This window comes from Myotis lucifugus, unplaced genomic scaffold (assembly GCF_000147115.1).
Source record: "Myotis lucifugus unplaced genomic scaffold, Myoluc2.0 scaffold_175, whole genome shotgun sequence".
NCBI lineage: Eukaryota > Metazoa > Chordata > Mammalia > Chiroptera > Vespertilionidae > Myotis > Myotis lucifugus.
The window spans coordinates 518,045-525,158 of record NW_005871223.1 but is presented as its reverse complement, the minus strand read 5'-3'; the positions used below and the strand labels follow the sequence as shown (position 1 = coordinate 525,158).

General features: G+C 44.8%; 1 protein-coding gene across 1 annotated transcript in view; it reads right to left on the bottom strand.

Annotated features, from left to right (window-relative positions):
* LOC111827494 (mediator of RNA polymerase II transcription subunit 12-like protein) overlaps nucleotides 1–6,391 on the bottom strand; it is a 129,637-nt gene extending 123,246 nt beyond the window's left edge. The window contains exon 1 of the mRNA XM_023760177.1: nucleotides 6,259–6,391. The gene's annotated coding sequence lies outside the window, so the exon portion shown is untranslated. The remainder of the gene's footprint in view (nucleotides 1–6,258) is intronic.
* Between the last annotated feature and the right edge of the window lie 723 nt (nucleotides 6,392–7,114).

Below are 7,114 nucleotides of genomic sequence, written 5' to 3'. Positions count from 1 at the left end.
CCCCATCAATGAAGACCTGTCATCCTTCATGGTCAAGGCCTGTGGAGTCTGTGAAAGTTGTGGCAATGTGGCAGATGGCCTTGCAGATCTCCCAGCTTCAATAGCCTAGTAGTAAAATTGGGATCATAATAATGTTATTCTACTCTAATTCACAATAGAAGAAATGCGAAGTATCTCACCTTATACACTAAAATTGTATTATACATAATAAAATAGTATGTGTGTATGTTTTTACTGTCTTGTAGCGCTTACCACTTTTCACAGTTAGTTATGGATATGTTTCTGTTTTGCCAGTCTCTCCCTTTGGAATGTAAGTTCCATTAAGTCAGGGACTTTCTCCATTTTTTTTTTTTTTGCTATCTAAATAGTGGGTGTCCAGTAACTATTGCATAGATGAGTAAATTGCCTATTCTCAGAGTGGCCCCCTGTGCACCTAGAAGCCCAGTTTTCTTGCTACTTGTGGAAGGCCCACTCTTCACTGGCACCATCTCTCCATGGGCGTGTGCATAACCATCGCCTCTGACATCTTCCACCACTGCCAAGGCACTGCTGCTTCCTTTGTTATCAAGATACCCAGTGCCATTTCCCACCCATATCTGCCCAAACCACACTGTACCAAAGCGGTCAGCTGTCCCAAGCCTGAACCACCATTGACCCTGATAACCCGGCAATGCAGAATTTTGGGGCCGGGTCCCCACTGAAGAGGAGGCCATATCTTTACCCACATCCCAGAACAAGGCTGCCTTGAGCTTCCAGATAATTTTTGTGAAAATAACTCATTTTGATCTTGGCAGTCAGCCCCCTGGCCGAGGGATCCAGCATAACCCCTTCTCAGTGACAGGCGTGTGCATTGTCTTTCTCCCATCAGACTTGGATCCACTGAGGTCCCTTAATTTCTCCTTATCGTCCCTGGGAGGGTCTGCACCATCTGTCCCCAGAATGTCCTGCTGTGCCTGACTCCTCCTCTGGGCACAGTTAGAGCATCTGGAGTGACCTCATAAAGGCGTTTGTCTTTTGTTCTGGGGGTTGTAAGGCAGAAATGGAGGCTCTGGAACAGGAAGTTATCCAAGGGAAGCAATGCTTCAGGGACGGACATTTTGGTCAATGTAATTCATTCCCCAAACATACGTATGGAACAGGATTCCACATCCCTCCCACATCTCTGTGGGAGTCAATGGTTCTCTCTGAATATTTCTGGATATCTGTCATCTCATGACACTTTGTGTTGGGTGTTGTCATATGACCAGTTGTGGCCAATGAATTGTGGTGAGAATAACAAGTTCCACTTAACTTTGATTACAGATGTGAGACACTTCAGGGCTCTTTCCTTCTTTTATGATGAGTGAACCACACAGCAAGGGAACACAGTGCTGGTGGGGGTGGGGTGGGATCACACTGGGACCATCACCTTAACATCACACTCCCAGCAGCCCTGCCGTGGTGGCCACTCCATCAGCTGGAACTTGCAATGCCCAGAGGAAACAAAGCCTTACCACTGTCCCATGAAAGGACGAGGACAGTGGATAAGGTAGAAATCTAGCTTTAGTCCACTGAGGTTGGGGTTGTTGTCACAGTTCAAGCCAGCCTATCCTGACCAATGTGTCCTTCCTCCTTTCTTCTCTGTTTTTCTTTAACAAGTAATTGATAACTTCCAGGGACCCTGAAACCTTCCTTGCCAAGCCTAAGGCTCCTCCAGCTGCCTCCCCATCCTCCCACAGTTTCTCTGACTCCTGAGTCAGGGGGTTGTTAGCTTTGGGGCAGGCACCAACTTTTCTTGCAGGACCCTAGCATCAAAGTGGGAGGTTTGGAGGCCTTGGGAAATGACCTGGGTGCCAGCTTGTCCCCGCTTCTCTCCCCAAGGACAGGACAGCCACCAGAAGCAGAGCCACAGGCTCCCACAGGCGGTCGCCAGCTCCCACTCCCATGTCAGGTCAAATTCTCTCAGTAAATCACTTACAAGCTAGCACTCTTTATGCTTCCAATTCTCTGATGAACCCTAACTGGTAAACACAGATACCAGCAAAAGACTGGTTAATTCTCCCCTCCCATTTCTATTGTTTACCCAACTTCTTCAGAATAATGGCACGGGGGTGGGAATGATTAGTAAGCTGGCCAGGTACTCCTGGGTCCTCATCCAAATTTACTGAGATACCCTTACACAAGAATAAAAAAGAATTATGAAAGTTCTTAAAGTGGGTGAAATGTGTTATGTTAAGTCAGCACCCACAGGATATACAAGGTCCAAATCATGGTGTTAACACTTAACAAAACAAGGACAGTAAGGAGCAGAGAAGCCAATCAGAGAGACAAGAAATTGATCTGTTCTGAACATGTGATTCACCCTTCATTTATTAAATACTTAATATGTTAGGAAGTCTGCTATTAAATGAGGTGACAAAATTATCATCAGTGACCAGTTTGACCAGTAAAATCCCCTCCAATAGCTTCCATGTCCCTTGAAATGTTCCCACATTGTGTGTGTGTGTGTCTTGTTAATCCTCACCCAAGGATATTTTTCCATTGATTTTTAGAAAGAGTGGAAGGGAGGGGAGATTCCAGGGCCAGGGATTGAGCCTGCAACTGAGGTACGTGCCCTTGATTGGAATTGAACTCAGGACCCTTCATTCCGAAGGCCTATTCACTGACCCAAACCAGCTAGGGTTGTTCCTATAATTTTTTGAGCTTGTCCTTATTTTCTAGCACAATAAGATGATCCAGGCTCACCTTGTATCTTACTGTTTCAGCCCAGAATCAGCCAGGTTTTCAAGAATCCCTGGCTTCTTTTAGCATAGTGACATTTAAAAACCAAGATCTGGCCACTGGGTTGCTTATTGCTGTCGGGGTTTTATTTCTTCTGACTTTCTGTCTGTCTATCTACCTTTATATCTGTCTATCTAGATTACTCTAACTCCAGTGCAACAAATACCTCAGTACTCATTTTAGCCTCCTCCCATTTCAATTTGTATCTATCTTCTCCTACAGTGAGAAGCCTGGCTCCTAACACCTCAATGTATATATTTGTTTGCTTAATTTTATAATCCATCAAAATAGTTTCAAAATTACTATAATTATGGCCTACAAAAGAACCTGTTAAGCAGATTTTAATATTTCTGTTTTGCAATTTTTTTTCAACTGAGAGTATTTAGATAAAGTATTGGTCCAAATATTACTTTTATTATTTATTTTCTTTTTCTTTCATGCGGTCATGCTATTAATTTAAAATATGGTTCATTGGTTTCTGTTTGCATTCAATTTTCTTTTTTCTTATCCTTGTTGATTTATTTCATTTTTGAATGTGTAAAACATTAACAAAGTTTTAAAGTCAAAACTATATGCAGAGAAGTGTTGATTCCTCCTCTATTCATTTTATTTCCAACCCATCATCGCTAGGCAACCAATATTATTAATTTGTCTTCTCCTTCCTATGTTTTTGTGTGTTTTTTAAGAAATGAGAAACTTTCTTACTCACATGACATACTACATATACTCTTTTTTTTTTTTTAAATTGACTTGTAGAGAGAGAGAAAGAGAGATGCAAAAGTAAAACATCAATCAGCTGCCTCCTGCACCCCCCACAGGGATCAAGCCCTGACTGGGAATCGAATCAGCAACCCTTCAGTACACAGGATGACGCCCAAGTGAGCCACACCAGCCAGGGCTATATGCTGGTAAATGCTTTTGTGCTTTTTTTTCACTCAATAATCATATTCTGAAAGTCACCCCAAATAGTTTACGGAGATCTCTGTTTTGATAGATGCAAAGCCCTTACCTAAATAAATGGGTATGGTTGTGTGCCAATAAAATCCTATTTACAAGAGTTGGTGAGTTGGATTTAGCCAGCAGGCCATGGTTTCTCAACCACTGCTCTAAAGAATGCCCTATGGCTGAAGGAGAGAACCCAGATAGGACAAAATTGGAAGGGAGGAATCCTTCCAGTAGAGTTAAACCTATTTGGAGAAGGCATGGTTGCAGCCTCCTAGATGGCGGAGAATTTGCTGGCTTTCCTAGGCCAAAGTTTTCCACAGTTGCCAGGCAAGCAGGAAACAACCCTCTGACACATAGGCACAGAATTGGTCAGGGCCCCCCCTGGAACACTTGGTATCCCCACCAGGAGGTCCACAGCAAGCTGGTCATGAGGCTTGGGCTGGGGCTGGAACTCTCTAAGGGACCAGGCACTCCAACACCACTTGGTTTCATCATCACCTTCACTTCCACCCTCATTATCCCCATTGCATACCATAATGGACGCTGTGGCAAGGAGCAAGTAAGAGCAAACCCCAGCACCTCAGAACCACAATAGCCCCCTTCCTTCTGCAATGTTCCTCCTGCGCCCTCTACTGACAAAGCTAAACATTGTGCTGTCTGTTATGGAGAAATGCTTTGAGTCCTGTCTGTTATCACAGAGCAGGTATTAAAGAGTAAAACTGAAGTTGAGAGGCTCCTACAGTAAATTCTTAAAAACTGGATTTATGAGTCAAAGGGTAAATAAATAATTTGCTAGTTTATGAAAAATGTATTCCCATAGGGGTTTATCATTCTGCATTTCCACCAATAATATATGAGAGTACCATCACTGTACCACCTCATCAATATATATTAATAAAGAGCTAATATGCTAATGGTTGATACACCCTAACGGTAACGACCAGGTCATTAGCGTATTAGCCCGGGCGTTGCTCTGGAGACGGGCGGAAGTGGGGAGGCGCCCAGAGGAGGCGGGACAGTCCTTCCCCACCCACCGCTGGCACTCTGAGTGCCCCGCGGCCCACCTGCCAGGGGACGGAGCACTGCACAGGCTTCCGCTCTTCTCCGGGGGCGCCATGATGGGGCGGAGCTGCCGTGTTATTCCGGAGATGGGGTGGAAGCGGAGGCGCCCAGAGAAGGCGGGACCAGCCCAAGGCCTCTGGAGGGACTGAGTGTGGGGCTTGAAGCGGCCAGAGGAGGCCAGAGGGCTTGGGGGCTGGGCCAGGCGCTCTGCGTGGACAGGTTCAGCGTCAAGGCAGGGCGGCAGGTGGGTGGGCCGCGCCCCGCGATTCCCAATCGGGAGCTGGGCTCCTCGTGTAATTATAAAATCTTACCTCAGTGTAGTTTTAAATTACATTTCTTTTACTATTAGGAAATCTGACTATCTTTTCATAGGCTAAGAGTTATTTTTATCTTTTTGGTTGTTGTAAATTGTCCATTTTTCTATAGGACAACAAAACAAGCTCTTAAACAGCTTAGAGCAGGAAAAAGATCAGCTACAACTGAACTCACTTGTGAAGAAACAGTTTTGTAAAGTTTTTTTGTTGTTGTTTTCCCTCAAATTACAGACCAAAGTTTAAACAAATTCAGTTTATCTCAATGTTCACTAAGTTCTCTGTGTGGGTCTGGGCACCAGAGGTAGAGTAAGACATGGTCCTTGCTCTTAAGGATCTTACATCTTGATGGAAAAATAGATGTATGAAATTGGGAGACAGTAGAACATAGCAATTAAAATATGGGTTAGGTTCAAATTCTGATATTGAATTTCAATAATTAGCTGTGTAATATTTGGTGGGTCACTTTTATCTTTATGCCTCAATTTCTTAAGATGGAAATAATAATATGCATCTCATAGAGTTATTATAATAACTAAATGAATTATTATATGAAAACAGTACACTTCCTGGTACATAATAAACACATACTAACTAATTATTAGTAATAATAAATGAAAACGATTATACTAGTAGTGACAAAAGTGATAGAGGAATTTACATTGCAATGATAACTTATATAAGCTCATTAAATTATAGTTGAATTTTAAAGTGTATGATGAACTGGATCTAAGATGGTAGTGGATTAGGTGGAAGTTACACTCACTTCCTCCCAGGACCAAACTGGAATTACAACTGAAATATAGAACAACCAACCAGAATAATCAATCAAAGATTAGCTGAACAGAAGTCCTATAGCTAAGGATTTACAGAAGAAGCCACATTGAGACTGGTAGGAAGGGCAGAGATGCGAATGGGCTGGCCCTGCTCCCACAGGAGGCAGCTGAGATCACAGAGGGATATCTCAGCAACCAAGGCTCCCTCTGAGAAGCAAAGGGTCTCAAACCCCATATTAGTCCCCCCAAACCAGAGCACCAGAGTCAGGAAAAGGTGCCCACATAACATGTGGCTGTGAAAAATCATCAGGGATTCTGCCCACCGGGGAGAGATGAAAGTCTGCTAGAGGCACAGGCACCCTCTTAAAAGTCCAACGCACAAAATCTCGTTTGCAGCCACTCACCATGGGCTCCAGAAGAGGAACAGAGAAGGCTCAAGTTGCGGAGGAGCAAATGGGCTTTGTGGCTCCCAGGAAAGAGCTGAAGGCACAGCCACCAGGGTCCCTGTGCTGAGTCCCTCTGTTATGCCGCAGAGGCCATCTTTCTGGATGGAACACCTTCCTTATTGCATCAGCCTGGAGGAATGCAATAACTCCACCCTTCAGACTTCTTGTTGCCCCACCCTGGGAAGTTCACAACCCGTGATAAAGTCAGCTGCCTGGGGCCCAGAGTGTAGAGTTCTGGGCAGGCTCAAGGGCTGAGTTTTGTGGCTCTGTAGTAGGGTCCATTACTCCCACCTTCCTGTGAGCCTAACCAGCATCTCTCTCTCGTGGGAGATCCACTAACCCCAACCTCTGGATTCCTGGCGGCCCCACCCTGCCAAACTGGGGCTCTCCAGAAGGTCTGGGCAGAATACAGGACAGACTGAGTTGTGTGGCTCTAGGCCATTTTTACCTCACAAGCCTTACCAGTGTAGAGCCCTCCCTTCACACGGCCAAATCCTGTTCTGTTTGGGTCTGATAAACTTGGCTGGCCTCACACTGACAATTATCTGAGACTCCACCCCATCACAAAGGTCTGGGCACCGAATGGATGGCAGCTAGACCTGATATATCTTGGGACTTTTGCTGAAAGCCCTCAGACCCAGCACTAGCACCAAGTTTGAACCTGTACCAGTCTGGTGAATACCACTTGCCCCTATCTGGTGATGCACTAAGAACCTACCTCATACAACTCAAGTACCACCAGAGGCTCTGTCAGTGACTGAACCTAACAGGCAATTGGCAGGCAGATCTCAGGTTTCCCTGGGCCTTTGGCTGA